Source organism: Felis catus, chromosome C2, assembly GCF_018350175.1.
Source record: "Felis catus isolate Fca126 chromosome C2, F.catus_Fca126_mat1.0, whole genome shotgun sequence".
Lineage (NCBI taxonomy): Eukaryota > Metazoa > Chordata > Mammalia > Carnivora > Felidae > Felis > Felis catus.
Window position 1 is genome coordinate 78905039 of NC_058376.1, and position 16281 is coordinate 78921319.

Below are 16281 nucleotides of genomic sequence, written 5' to 3' on the forward strand. Positions count from 1 at the left end.
GATTGTTGCAACTAAAATCTGAAAAACAAAACAAAACAAAACAAAACAAAACAAAACACATCAGAGACTACAGAAAGGAATGGAAGACAGAAGGGTACCAGAAGCCTAAAAAAGAAGGGTGTGGTTGCACAGCATTAAATTTAGGCTTGAGCTTCCTGGCAGCCAGGAAAAAGAAGGAAACTTAATATAAAATAAAAAAAAAAATGATAATTCCTGCTTAAGAAGCCTAGAACTAAGTTCTACGAGAATAATTTTATACTTTCACTAACATAGTGGAAACCACTTTTAACAAGTTGCACAACAAACGCACAGACACCTTTTCTTACCGAAGTTTCTTAGGCTGACTTCTTGTAAAAGCCGAAGGTAGAAACACATGCGAAACATAGTGTCAGATTTTAATTTTCTGAAAACATTTCAGGGGTGAAATGAGCTAAATGGTGTGGGCTTACTACAGATGACAATGTACTGATGTGTAATAAAAAGGCTTATTCAAGGACATTGAAAACTCAAATGTGGATCCTTTTTGTGGAACTTCTAGGTATCTGTAACAGAGGTTAGTTTCTCAGTTTAGCATTTTGTGATACGTAAACTGACCAGAGTTAGAAATTAGGCTGGTGATAGGTTGGGGTGTGGCGTGTAGTAGGCAAATATGAAAGTAGGATTTTTTTGAAAAGCATTTGATACGAATTTTTGAGAACTTCTTTCTGCCTTTTATACCAATGAGCCCACAGATTCACGCAGATGGAAACAAAAAGACACACACAAACTCGTTTGAAATTTTCAACTCGGGTCCCCTCTGGTGCCCTCTGGTCTTGACTCAGTTGTGCGCCTGTGTGCGCGCATACACTCACGTGCACATACACACACAAGTTTCCAGGACAGCAAAACATACTGGGGAGTAAAGAAATTCTAAGGAGGAAAACTTTTGACCTTTAACACAGAAGCAGTGATTTACTGCTAACAGTACTTAATGTGATGGCCTTAGAATGTGCTTACCACACTTCCTTGGGAGAATCTGCTAAAACCCTATTACACAACAGCGAAAATAACTCCAGAGTGTAGCTGAAGTCACAGACACTATGTAACCTTTCAAAACCTCAGGTCAGCTTCCAGTTAGGGCACAACGTTTCCTTTTCAGATAGGCCATGCTGCTTCAGTGCTCCCAGGCCTTTCTGATGATCGCCAGTGGTGAGTGCACCATTCAGGGCCCTCCCTGAACCAGCAGCCCTGAGTGATCTTTGTATCCCTGTTTTCTCTTTCTGCCCTTCTGCTTTCTTGTCCCACTGGCTGAATGATCACGACGCATGGGCCAACTTTTCCGCTTCCAATCCTGGGCTCAGATTCTTCGATTTCTTTCCACCTTTCAATTCAACATGACCTGCTGAAGATCCACTCCATCTTTAAGACCCGGCTCCCACCTGCTCCGGAAAATATTCCCTGACCACCTCGTTAGAATACATTCCTTTTTCAGCCTCAAATATTTCTATTTGTACGAGGACACCCTACGAGTACAACTTTTCCTTGATTGAAAACTAAAGTTTTTCCCTTCCTCTTACAAACTCCCGGAGGGCACAGCCTTGCCGTGTGGGTCTTTGTAGACCTCACAGAGATGCAAGACCAGACCACGAGGGAAAACGTTTCCTTAAATTATTATCAGCTGAATCCTCACGACAATTATCAGACACTTACCTTCATAACAAATTATTTTCTCCTCTTTCTACAACCCAAGCTAGGTTAGAAACAGATTGCTGACCATAAAATGCTGGAAGGAAGCTGGCATATATTACGGGTTTACAAGGAGTCAGGAGCTTCACATGTATAATCTGACAGTAACACTGCAAGGGAAAGACTCATCCCATTGTTTTTTATTCAAAGACCCCGAATCTCCAAAAGGTCAAAAATATGCCCAAGGCCACATTGCTAGAAAACTGTATATACACTCTGGGATGTAGAATGCAAAGTCTGTATTCTTTCCATATTACCAAGCTGCCGCTCACATACAAATAATTAAAAATTTAGCTGAACACTAAAGAGAGAGTGATATAAGCTGCCTTATATATTTTTGGAGTTTTAGAGTAACACCTGTCCAAGTGACATGGAACCACAAAACTCCGGTAATTGCTTAGAGACTTACGGGAAGATTTCGCTCAAGAGAGAAAATAGCAACAGAAGCTACCATAGCACTCAGAGGAGCTTGAAAATGATTAACATGATGATGCATACTCTGTCAACTATTAAATAGTTCTGTTAAAATTTTTTTATGTTTATTTATTTTTGAGAGAGACAGAGACAGTGTGAGCAGGGGAAGGGCAGAGAGAGAGAGGGAGACACAGAATCCGAAGCAGGCGTCAGGCTCTGAGCTGTCAGCACAGAGCCCAACGCGGGACTCGAACTCACAGACTGCGAGATCGTGACCTGAGCCGAAGTCAGATGCTCAACTGACAGAGCCACCCAGGTGCCCCTTAGATAGTTCTGTTACATCACACACATTGTATGCTATTATTTACACACACAAACACACACAAAAAAACCCCATCAGTAGATGTACCAGAAAAATTAAAAGAGCATTGCTAACTCATGAAATTGGGATTTTAGACCACAAAACCACAAGCTTGTGGGAGTATCTTGAGCAAGTCCTTTCCTTTGCTGGTTGTCGTTCTGCCCATTTGTTCAATGAGGGGTTGAATACAGGATTTTCCATGCACCTGTTGGTGCTAATGTTCTAGAAGCCTGAGGCTACCAACTGATACACCTACCGGATCTCACTAAGAGTGATGAGAGACTCTGCTCATACTTGCACTCTTCAGATGTGCATTTGATGTGCATCAAATTATGATCCACACTCTTTCCTAAAAGCGTTATTTCTAGCTCAATGTACATACTAAGAATCAGAGGCAAGAACAACAATGCAAACTCCTAAGATAGGTGTTTGAAAGCGATTCCCTCTGGGCTTTCCTCTGAAGTGAGCCCAGACTTCCCACTGCATCGGACATCTGTTTCTTCTTTTCGGGTGAGGATTTGGAAGTTCAGTTCTGAGACAAACGCAGGATCTGGTTTTCCACTTTTGTTGTCCATACAAAGTAAAGTTACAACCATTTCAAATTCAAGCGGACCTCCTCTCCACCCCACAACCCGCAAGAATTCTAAGAGGGCCGGGTCTTGTTTTGGGGTGGGGGAGTGGCAGTAGCAGGCGAAATCTTTGTAAAACGGAAGAAGGTGTGATAAGCTGAAGAGGAGGATGCACCTCCACAGCAGCGAGGACGGGAAAACCCAGCATCGAAGCAGAAACAGGCAGCAGAGACATCCGGTTTGTTACATCCATCTGTGTATCTCTATACTCTAGGGCTAAGCGCCGTAGTGGCCCTTTTGAAACCTGAAGATGGGTTTTCCCTTCATTCCGAGCTATCCATTGGTGCAAACTAGCTCTTGTTCAAAATGGTCCTCTGGCAGGTCATTGCCCATTGCACACCAGTCCACACCGACCTTTGACATAGCGCTGTGTCAACAGGGTAAGGGCTGGGGGGCAGATCTGCGACCTGCCCCAGTGTCTCTGTCAACCCACCACTTTGGTAGCCAGCGCCCCATGCCATGGAATGACATGAGATGACAGGGAATGGACAGGCCCATTTGTCCTAAACAAACCTTTGTGTTGGCTTCTTCATTAGTTCGTTTTCAAACGTACTTGAAAATATTCTTTGTCTTTTCAAGGAGCCAAGTTTCCTGCTCTCTATTAGTTACAAATGTCTGTCTTCATGCAACCATCAACAACTAGCAAGGAAACAGGCCAGAGGCACACCAGGGTGCTGCTAGCTACTCACTGCTTGGTTCTGAGGGAGAAGAAAGAGCAAAAGTAGCTTTTCTTCTATCAATGAAGGAATTGTTATCAATGTTTTACGAGCAATTTGGATCACTGTGGTAGTTTTGGTCCTCATTCCGGGTGATTAGTATTACACTAAGTGTTGAGGAATATATAAGATTTTTACAGTACTTAGGAACACAAGGTCAGTTATTTCATATAATTCGGTCTTGGCTTCCCAAGTTCATTCACGTTCTGTTCACTTTCCCACAAGTAAATAATAAAACACATGCACACACATTGATCTGGCATTAAATCCAAATGACACAGGATTTCAGAAAAGGAAGAGAATAAGAGAAGATCTCAAAAAGGCTTCATTAATATTGATTTTAATATAGATGGAAGGAGGCATAAAATCTGATTCTGAAAGTAGAATGGGGAGAGCAAATCAAAAAAACTTTCCAGTAGGTGAGAAGTAGACAGGTGAGTTCTGGCTTAGATGGAGAGAGAAAAAGAAATGAGTATGAGATACAGAAGCACCTATCAAGTGAGTGAAGTACCTATGGAGCATTTTATCGTTTATCAACTATAGTTTCTAGTTTTATATCAATTATCTCACTTGGAAAAAAAGGTCAAGGGTGCCTAGGTGGCTCAGTCAGTTAAGCGTCCAACTCTTGGTTTCAGCTCAGGTCATGGTATCACGGTTTCCAATATCAAGCCTTGCACTGGGCTCTGGGGCTAACAGTGTGGAGCCTGCTTGGGATCTCCCCCCCCACCCCTGCCGCCCTTCCCCTAGTCGTGTGTGCTCTTTCTCTCCAAAATAAATAAATAAATAAAAAGTGTATAGCTTAAAAAAAAAAAGAAGGGAAACAAGGTCAAAAGTGGACAGAAACTTTACTCGATGAACAAAGAAAAAAAAACTCAAAAAAATTAAAAAAATAATTTGGGTAGTATAAGTATTCCTTTTCTCCTATGAAATTTATTTTTGGATTCTCTCTGAGCAGAAGGAAAATAGTGCGAGTGATCTGTTGAAGCAAAGGCACTTAATAATGAAATATGCTTTCCCCGTGGCCTGTAGGAGCCTGCCTGCAGCTCACCACTGGCTTGAGGCACAGAGAGTGGCTAGTCTACCCTGAACAGTTGCCAAGGGAACAGGCAGCACTTTATGACATTATGGTCGGATTAGGGGAAATAGACGGACCCTGTAACAATGCCAGAAGAAGACCAGCTGCTTGGTAAATCACAATGATTATCCAAAGTCTTCTTTTCAAAATACACAACAACAGAAAATCCAAACCAACACATAATACCGTGAAAACAACTGCTTTTTTCAACAAATCCATCGTGGAGTCCTGGCCTAAACACAAAAGTCAATTACTGATTTTTCTTTCTTCTTTTTAAAAAAAATTTTTTTTAATGTTTACTTATTTTTGACAGAGAGAGAGAGAGAGAGAGAGAGAGAGAGAGAGAGAGAGAGCATGAGCGGGGGAGGGGCAGACAGAGAGGGAGACACAGAATCCGAAGCGGGCTCCAGGCTCTGAGCTGTCAGCACACAGCCCGACGTAGGGTTTGAACTCGCAGACCTCGAGATCATGACCTGAGCCGAAGCCGGATGCTCAACCGACTGAGCCACCCAGGAGCCCCTCTTTTTTTTTTTTTTAAGCAGTTAGAATCCCCTGTTATTTTGTCTCATTCAGAGATATAATCTTAAACCCAGACTTAGATTATTTTAACCAACATCAGCCAAAAAGGAAATGAGCCTATGCTGAAGTGCTTTAATAGCAAACCTATATACCTGGCTCAATAGTCCTTGAACATCTTGGCTCTCCTCACAAAGTACTCTTGGGAATGGATGCAAAGTCTAATTATGCCTGTATCACATCAGTGTGTTTATCGAAATGCCAGAAAAGTTACCCAGGTGGCCTAGGAGCTGGCTTGAATACAAGGGATAGAGTTGGGTTTGGAACTAAATCCAAATGGCATAATAAAGCTTTGTTATCCATATGGTAGATATCAGAGTGAAGTGTTCTCAGCACTAAATTCTAGTCCATTGAACAAGTACTTATTTAGTGGCTGGATCTTTCTAGATGTTGAATACATGTTGGCTGAGGATAATAATAACTAGTGTTGATTAAGCTCTTACTGTGTGTGAGGCACTTGTTTGGCTGCTTGGCATGTGTTTTCTCATTTAATTATCACACTTGCCCAAAGGGAGGAGGGCATATGATCACCGTCTCTATTACACAGAGATGAGCACTAAGTCTTGGAGAAGGGTGCAGTAATCTGCCTGACCCTCGGTATCTCATGGGCAGAGAAGCCTGTTCCTGGGCCCTGCCTTTAGCCACTCTGCTCTGTTGTCTCTTAAGGCTGAGAGACAAGCAATACAGGCACAACTTTCCACAGTACATGATAGATGAATCTATCTTCCAAGAACTTACAAGATAGTCTGCCTTGAAATGCATACGTGTGTGTGTGTGTGTGTGTGTGTGTGTGTGTGTGCAAGAGAAGAGGGTGAAGAAGGCATGAGGAATACACTGGAACTAAACTAAAATGAGTCACTTATGTCAGGGAAAACATGGATATGGTCAGTGTAGGAGCATAAAGGAAACTTAACCTGGCTTTGCAGAAATTTGCAGCTCTTCTCAGAGATCAGTAGAAAATGCCAGCCAATCCCAAACGCCAATTCTGCTCACACCATCTCTGGACTTCTCTGTTCCCTGGATTCAGGGACGCTGATCCAAAGGAGAAAGAAGACCACGAGGCAACCAATCAGCTGAAAAAGCCAAATGACTTCTACGTTTATCCCACAAAAGTCCCTTAGCCTGTGAGAATCTCAGAATTCATTGCTCTCATAGCCTTCAATTTCCCTGGCTTGCAGGTCGAGTGCCTTGCAATCAACTCCTCTTTCTGCTTTGTTTCGTTCCGTGTGCAGAGTTTGGATTTGACAACGTACATGTACAAACAACCCTCGGCTAAGCCAGAAGGAGTCTGATACTAGAAGAGAGGAAAGAAGAATCTGGGGAACAACAAAGAGGAATTTGAATCCCTCTTGACCTGGAGGAATCTATTTAGTTTATTTGAAAGGGAATATATGGGATCCAGGTGAGGGGGCAGGTGAGTGGAATTTCAATTACTAGAAGTGGATAGAGAAGCTTAATGCTCTAACCCAGAGCCATATCCATGAGAGTGGGCTATAGTACTGCGAGGGTATAAACAAGAGGAGAGGAGAGATTTTAAATTTACTCCTGGGGTACTAACTATCTTCTGCTCAACTTTTTTTTTGTTTTCAAGAATTTTTTAATGTTTATTTATTTTTGAGAAAGAGACGGAACATGAGCGGGGGAGGGGCAGACAGAGAGGGAGACACAGAATCCGAAGCAGGCTCTAGGCTCCCAGCTGTCAGCACAGAGCTGGACGCGGGGCTGGAACTCATGAACCATGAGATCATGACCTGAGCCAAAGTCAGAGGCCTAACCGACTGAGCCACCCAGGTACCCCCCCCCCCTCACCCTGCCCCATTCAACATCTGAACTGAGTCAGTGTCATATCAATGATACTGATGAAGTGAGGTTGTGAAACTGTTCCCAAGCATACGCCTGATCGTGGTTTGTCTTCTCACTTACTATCTCAGTGCATATTTGCAGGCAACCTTCTAATCTACTCAATGAGACAGCAAGACAAGATGGCTTCCCAAAAGCCCTGTTAGCATCTTCTAAGGTGTTTTTAGGATGCACTGCCCATGACAGATAATTAATGCTCTATTAACCAAATTCCCTTGGGGGAATAAATGTCTTTAAAATAAGCTAGATTTTGTTCAACTGGGACCCTGAATTCTGCAACAGTATTTACCTCGTGGTACCTGGCAGTTCCAAGGGGGCAGAGTGTAGCCTTTGTGCACCTGGGGTCAAGTGGGTGGGATCTTAAAAATGCAACCAGAAGAGGGCCTAGAACTCTGACCGAACTGACACATAGGGGGCACCTAGAGATCAACTCAATGAACAAATAAATACTGATTAAGAATTAATGTTCTGGAGACACTGCTTAGAAGTAGACTTTACCACTATCTACTAGTCTTTTAACTTAACAGTAAGTCTACTTTTCTCTTTTGGTACCAAGTGAACTATCATAATAATGGGAATGACTTAGTAGATCACTCATATGATTAAATTAGATCAAGCGTGCAAAAGATCAGCACAAAAACGAGCACAAAATAAAGCATGCATTAAGTGATGTTACTCAAGAACCCAGAGGGATGTGCATGATTGAATAAATGAGTGTTGGCGTTACTGCAATTAAATGGCCAAGGTACTTGTTATCTCACTGGAGATTAACAGATTCATGCATATAAAAATATACATAGCATAGAATTTCTATTATTCAAAGGTCAGTTTTTAATCCAATTCATGAATTCCATATATATCTAAATGGTACAACTGTGTAAGTTCTAAATGTGACATTTGTTGCCAGGGCTGGCTCTAGGAATTGAGGGAAACGTTGGAAAACACTGATTCAGAGGCTAGGTTTTGTTCAAAATCACCCATCAATCCCCCTATTTGTCTGGGCTCCTCCTCCTCCTCCTCTCCCCTGTCCTCACCAATTGAGACTTTAAAGAGTGAACATTAAAGAGTGAACACCAAGAGAAGTGTAAATTTTTCTCTTGAACCAAATCTCTACTAGGAACACTGAATGTCTAAAGTCAAATTTGGAAGATGTAATATACAAAAATAATAAAATATAATTAGCTCTTGGGGGAGTGGAGGGAAATCTTAAAATCATCCACGAATAAGGGAAAAAATGTTAGACTGGGGTTAGCCCTCTGAATTATTTAATAATCACCTCCACAAAGAACACACTAATCTACCCCATCAGTGAACATTTTGGAAACTATTTACTTGGTTTTTAAAATACAATTTAAAAAAATTCTCAATAGGCACAAGAGAGAGGAAAAAATAAACACAGATGCGAAAGAAACAAACTGAATTGTGCTTTTTTGGGTTGTCCTAGTCATCTCTGCAAATTCCTTCAAAGTATGCATTTAGATCTTTTCATGTCCTGATTATATTCACCATTAAAACATCGGGTAAATCCACCATTTCTACCATTGTGGAATTAGAGGTTTATGTTAGCTGCAAGAAACAAGCTTTCAGAATTCTCTGGTTGCAAAAAGAATGTTGTTTGCCCACTGGCATTGTAGGCAACAATAAAAGGAATTGGGAAGTATTTTAATGAAGAATTTTGTAGCTGAAACACACAGAAGAAAAAGAGAATAACCAGGATTCTCCAGATTCTACTTTATTTCCTGTTGCCTAGATCATTATCTGTATAAACTGTACTTGATTTAGAAAAAAACAAATTTACAGAATATTTATAAACTTGCTCACTCATGCCCTTGAGTGGGCCAGGAAGAATGTAAAGGAGTAAGAATCCTTTTCTATTTTGCATAAAGATCCACAAAATACACTACACAAGGTTTTGTGGAGAATAAAGAAGATATGACAATGTCCCACTGCTCAGAGTTTTGAGTATAGCTGGGGGACTTTAACAACCTATCCCAGTAGAATGTAATCCTGGGTAAGTCCCTTTCCCTCTCTGGGCCTCAGTTTTCTCATCTGTGGGAGTATTGGGCCCAGTGATACCTAAGGGTCTGCCATTCCCATTCCTTAAGGGTCTAAGATTATTTCTGCCAGGGCAAAAGACTCAGGTGTCCACAACAATTCCTATTTTAAAAAAGGCTGTATTTTCCTTCCTGACATAATGACTCTAAGCTCTATGAAATATCTGACTACTGTAAATATCAGTAAATATCAGACTGTAAAGTAAGACTGATGTAGGATGATGATGGTGGTGATGGCAGCTGTTTCCTGACTACGTAAGATGTACCTGATGGTGCATTATTTAATTTATATTGATATTATTATTATCTAATTTTAGAGAGAGGAAAACTGAGTTTTATCCAGCTAGGGTATGCAGAACTAAAAGCCAAGCCCAAATGTCCAGCTCTTAGCTGATATCTATCTACACACTATACTGAAAGGTCCCAGTCAAATGGCATCTCCAAAATGTTTTTCCGTTTTTTCCAGTTATGATTTCTCTCTTCTCACTCATTTTTTTTGTTTTCATACAGCACTTGATCACATCCTTTCTTTGAGACACTGTAATGGCCAGGACTTCTCCCACACCTTTCATTTCCTATGCCCCTAGTATAGAACATGTTCTCAGTTAATGTTTCAGTATGTGACTACCTATGGATCTGGCATGTTGAACTTTAAACGATGTCCTGTGGTCATTTTGATGTGTGTACTTTGCTATCAGTTATAGTCATTGAAAATATTTATAAAAATAATTTATCAAAATTACACACATATACCTTATCACTCATATATCTTTATATATGTGCTCTATAACTCACCAATTCTCCTCTTATGTCTATACCTTACAGAAATATTTATATATGTGCGCAAAAAGACATGTGATCCTAGAAGCACTATTTGTAATAACGGGCCAAGTCTAAATAATGCAAATTTCTCTCAAGAAAATAGAAGCATGGGGTATTTTCCATAGAATGGAAAACCACTCAGAAGTGAAAGTTAATCAAGTGAGATAAATGGTTTCTGCATAAGATGGAGAAAGCTGGAAGGACCACTGCTCCCATCATTTTGACAAAAAACATGCCAGACAGTCTACAAATCCACAACTTTCTCTGAACCCATTAGACAACAGAGGCTATGGAGAAACCAGGGAACCTGAAATCTAGGGAAATTCAGATGCCTCCAAGGAGAGACAGGATATAAGCACTTGCTTCCCTGAGGCAAATGCCTTTGAGCCCCATATTTTCCGGTAAGAAGAAATCATCTAGATTATTTACAAATTGTTAAAGGCTGGTAGGGCTGGTAAAGCATAATGTTCCTGGGAAGTGTAGATAGAAGGGGAATTCAATTCACACTCCATTGTAGGATTTTCTCCACAAATCTCAGCAGACACTCTCAAGAGAGACTTGAGGTAGGATGAGAGTCCTGATAAAGTGTCTGTCCTGGTGGAGGATGGGGAGGGGAGCCACAGAAGCTGCGTGAGAAGTGTAGAGCCCTGCCCTTCAGAACAAAAGTTTTAAGCCCCTGGGAAAAGGGTGGTGATTCCTGTGGCCCTTAGTACACCAGTGGAGACCCACTGTGGCTAGGGGAGAAAACAAACAAACAAACAAAAATGACTAGTCCTGGGGGAGAGGCAGAATCATCGAGACAGCCTGCTGCTAAGACTCAAGAGACACAGTGGCTCCCTATAACTGAGGCGGAAACGTAACAGAGAGCACCTCCCTGGCTTTATGAACATCAAGTCAAATGTACAGCAGTCTAATGTTGTGAGAAAGACAAGAGAAAGTCTCCTCTGAGGTACAGTCACAAAAAGAAGACCTAAATCTGAGGATGGAGCAGATACTGAGCAAAGCCCTTTGGCAAACTATCCCCCACTGCAAGGACGAGGTAACGGTGGAGGAATGTGGAAACTGTTGTGCACTGAGGGTAACCAAAGCAAAGAAAAACAAAACAAAGCAAACACAAAACACCTCAAACTAAGGGCAACTCATGACCAGACGGACTCAAATACCTTGCATTAAGGGTCAAAAAGGAGAAGAGATATGCCTCTTTATGGGCATAAATCTATGGGCCTAAGTCTCTAATACCTATGTAAGATGTTTGGCTTTCAGGGAAAAAAAAAACTTACAATGCATATCAAGAAGCAAAAATAACACATTGTTAAGAGACAAAGTAACCAATAGAAACAGACTCAGAACACAAATGTTGGAACTGTCAGGGAGTTTAAAATAATTCTGATTAATGTTAAAGGTTCCAATGGAAAAGGGCAGAAACAACCATGATCAGCAGACACAGACTACCTCATGTGAGACTGTTTCACTGTCTCTCATGAGAATGTTAGAAATGAGATCCCAGTAACAGAGAGGAAGAATGCTTTCGAGCAGCTCACACATACTCTCAAGAACTGAGGAAAGAATTATTAAAGTTGAAGGTAGGTCAATAGAAATGATGCAGATGGAAAAAAAAAGTACAAGAAACTTCAGATCAGAGCCCCAAGGGCCGTAGGTCAGTATCAAACATGCATGTAGTTAGAATCCCAGAAGAAAAAGAAAATGAAGCAATAAACAAAAATTGCAAGACATAATGGCTGAGTCTTTTCCAAGATTAAGGGCACGCACCAAACTGCAGATTCATGATCCAAGAAATTAAGGGATCAACATATAGCATACATAAGAAAACTAAAACTAAAAAAAACAAAACCAAAAAACCCCAGACCCTATACACATAATATTTTCAAATTGTGGAAAAGCAAAGGAAAAAATGTTGAAACCAGTCAGAGGAAAAATCACTGCCTGCATGGAAAGCAACAAAGAAATATCCAATAGAGACTTCTCTCCAGAAACTATGCAAGTCAGAGAATGATGGAAGGACATCTTAAAATGATGAAAGGAAGAAGCTTTGGACACAATTCTCTCCCCAGCACAACTATCATTCAAAATGAAAGAGAATTTAAAAAAAAAAGTTCTGGGAAAACAAAAATTAAGAGGTAATTCATTTCCGGGGCACCTGGGTGGCTTGGTTGGTTAAGCGTCCGACTTTGGCTCAGGTCATGATCTCACGGTCCGTGAGTTTGAGCCCCGCATCAGGTTCTGTGCTGACAGCTCAGAGCCTGGAGCCTGTTTCAGATTCTGTGTCTCCCTCTCTCTGACCCTCCCCCGTTCATGCTCTGTCTCTCTCTGTCTCAAAAATAAGTAAACGTTAAAAAAAAATTTTAAAGAGGTAATTCATTTCCAGCAGACCTATACTGCAAGAAATGTTAGAAGAAGTCTTGCAGGCAGAAAGAATATGATACCAGACAGAATACCTGGATTCATACACCAAAAAATGAAAAGTGCTAGAAAAGTGTAAATATTTTTTTCCTATTTTAATTACTCTCAAAACTGTCTACAGCAAAATTAGCAACACTGTGTTGTGTGTTTATAGCATACGTATGAGTAAAAAGCATGGCAAGAGCACAAAAGACAACAAGGAGATTGGCAGGATACTACTGTAAAGGTCCTGACACTGTATGTACAGTGATACCATTTTATTTGAAGGCAGACCCTGATTAATTACAGGTGTATATTATAAATCAAAAGACAACACTAACCTTATTCAAGAGTATAAATAATACACAAATAGTAGAAATAAAATGATTGTGAAAAATATGCAATCCAAAGAAAGGCCGAAAAAATAAACGGAGCAGATTGAAAAATTTTAAAAAGCTAGCAAGATTGGTGAATTTTAATCCAGCTATATTAATAATCAAATTAATGTAAATAGTCTAAACGTGTAAATTAACATACAGAGATAGCCAGTTTGGATAAAAAAAGCAAGACTCAACTTTATTTCCTGTCTAAACATAACCCACTTTAAATATAAAGATACCTATAGGAAAAAACAAAAAACAAAAAACAACAACAAACAGAACAAATGGCTGGAAAAAGAAATACTGTGATGAATTAATCAAAGAAAGACATGTTAATATCAATAGAGGTCAGAATAAGAATATTTTTAGAATTAAAGAAACACATCATATAATGATAAAAAGATCAATTTTGGAGTCAAGAAAACTTAATAATCCTAATGCGTATGCATTTATTAGAGCTTTAAAATAAAATACACAAACAAGAGGCACCTGGGTGGCTCGGTTGGTTAAAGGATGGCTTTGGCTCACGGCATGATCTCATGGTTCGGGAGTTTGAGCCCTATGTCAGGCTCTCTACGGTCAGCACAGAGCCTGCTTCAGACCCTCTGTCTCTCTTTCTTTCTGCCCTTCCCCTGCTCAAGCTCTCTCTCTCTCAAAAATAAATAAACATCAAGTAAATAAATAAAATACACAAACAAAATTCATACAACTAAAAAGAAATAATAAATCTACAATTATAGTCAGGGTTTTAGTACCCCACTCAGTAACTGAATAAGCAGACAGAAAATCAGTAAGAATAGAAGAATATAAAAATATCAGTCAACTTAAACTAACTGACACTTACACACTCCACCCAACAACAGGAGAATACACATAGTTTTGAAATGCACAGAACATTCACCAAGATAGACTGTATTCTGGGACATAAAACAAACCTTCACAAATTTAATTGTGTACTTTTAGAATTGAAGTACTACAGAGTATGTTCACAGACTCTAAAGAAATAAACTAGAAGCTATGAACAGAAAGGTAGAAAAAAATTCAAACATTTAGAAAATACTTCTACATAATCCATGAGTCAAAAGGAAATTATAAGGGAAATGAGAAAACATCTTGAGTGAAAATCAAAGCGCAACCTACCAAAATTTGTAGGCTGCAGTTCAAGCACTGCTTATTAATTAAATGTTTATATTAGAAAAGACAAAAGACCTCAACGATGACTGAAGCTTTAACTTTAAGTAAATAGCGAAGAGCAAATTAAGCCCAAGGCAAGAAAGAGAAATGAAATAATAGAGCAAAACTCAATAAAATTGAGAACAGAAAAACAATAGAAAAAATACTGATGGAACCAAAAGCTGATTCTTTTGAGAAAAAAAAAAAATTGATAAACTCTATCCAGACCAATCAAGGGGAAAAATTAGGTAGGACATAAATTATAAATATCATGAATGAAAGATGAAAAAAAAACCCACCATAATATCTACAGACATAAAAATGATAATAAGAGGATATTGTAAACCACCACTGTGCCTATAAATGCAATCAGTTAGATTAAATAGACCAATTTTCTGAAAGACACAAGCTGTTAAAGTTCACTTAAAAACAAATTAAATTTGTAGATAAAAGCCTTCTAAGAAAGAAAATTCCAGGTTCAGATGGCTTCACTAGCAATTTCTAACAAACATTTAAGGAATAAATAAATAAATAAATAAATAAATAAATAAATAAATAAATAAAACAATAAATAGATAGATAAAACCAATTCCCACAAAGTCTTCCAGAATATCAGAGAGAAGAGGGGCGCCTGGGTGGCTCGGTCGGTTGAGCGTCCAGCTTCAGCTCAGGTCATGATCTCACAGTTTGTGGGTTTGAGCCCTGCATCAGGCTCTGTGCTGACAGCTCAGAGCCTGGAGCCTGCTTTGAATTCTGTGTCTCCCTCTCTCTGTCTTTTCCTCCCCTGCTCATGCTCTGTCTCTCTCTCCTTCAAAAAGAAATAAAAACATTAAAAAAATTTAGAATATCAGAGAGGAGAGAACATTTGCCAAAATCTTTTATGAGGCTCCTACTACCAAATCTGGAAAAAGACATTACAAAAAAGAAAATGACACATCAATAACCCTCATGAATATAGATGCAAAAATCCTCAACAAACCTCTAGCAAGTTAAATCCAACAATACATAAAATGATTAGAACAACATGACCAAGTGAGGTTTCTCTTGGTACAACATTAAAAAAATTAATCAATGCCATCCATCATATTAATAGGCTATTGAAGAAAAATATCATTGTCCTATGAACTGATGCAGAAAATCATTTGACAAAATTTAACACCCTTTCATGATTAAAACTCTCAGAAAACTAGGAATAGAAGGGGACTTCCTCAATTTGATAAAGAACATCTACAACAACCCTGCCTCTCATATTATACTTAATGGCAAAAAACTCAATGCTTTCCCTTAAGACTGGGAACAAGAATGGTAAGAATGTTCACTCTTGCTACTTCTATTATACATCCCATTGGAGGTCCTCACCAGTGAAATAAGACAAAAAAAACAGAAAAGGTATAGATTCCAAAGAAAGAAATGAAATGGTCTCATCACAGAAAATAAGACTTTTTTTTCAATAAAAATCCCTCCATGTATATAAAAAAAAAAGCTACTTGAATTCATTAATTTAACAAGATCACAGGGTACAGGGTCAATATACAAAAAAAAAAAAATCAATCTTATCACTAGATAGCAGTAATACACTGAAATTTCTAAAATAAATATCACTTACAAAAGTGCAGCAAAACCCACAAATACCTCATTATAAATCTTATAAAATATGTACAAGATATCTATGCAGAAACTGTAAAACACTGATTAAAGAAATACAAATCTAAATAAATGGAAAGATTTAATGTATTCTTGTATTACACAGACTCAGTATTATGAGGATGCCATTTCTCCTCACACTAGTCCACAGATTCAACACAATTCCAATCAAAATCCCAGCAGGATTTTTTTGTAAAAGAAAAACAATTTTGGAAAACCAGAACAAATCACACTGCCTGATTTCCAGATTTGTTGCAAAGCTATAGTTGACCAGACGGTGTGGGAATTGGAGAGTGGACAGATCTGTAGACTGATGCAAGACAACAGAAAATCCATAAACATACCCACAACATGTTTCATACGGTCCATACAGTTTACATGGTTCACAATCCACATATGATTAGTTACATTTCAACAAATGGTACTGGGATATCAGAGGACCTTAATCCATA

At 39.2% G+C, this 16281-nt stretch overlaps 1 protein-coding gene across 11 annotated transcripts in view; it reads right to left on the reverse strand.

The window, feature by feature from the left end:
- Positions 1–16281, reverse strand: part of LOC101096257 (LIM domain containing preferred translocation partner in lipoma) — a 692709-nt gene that overhangs the window by 70048 nt on the left and 606380 nt on the right. The gene's annotated exons all lie outside the window — the stretch shown is intronic.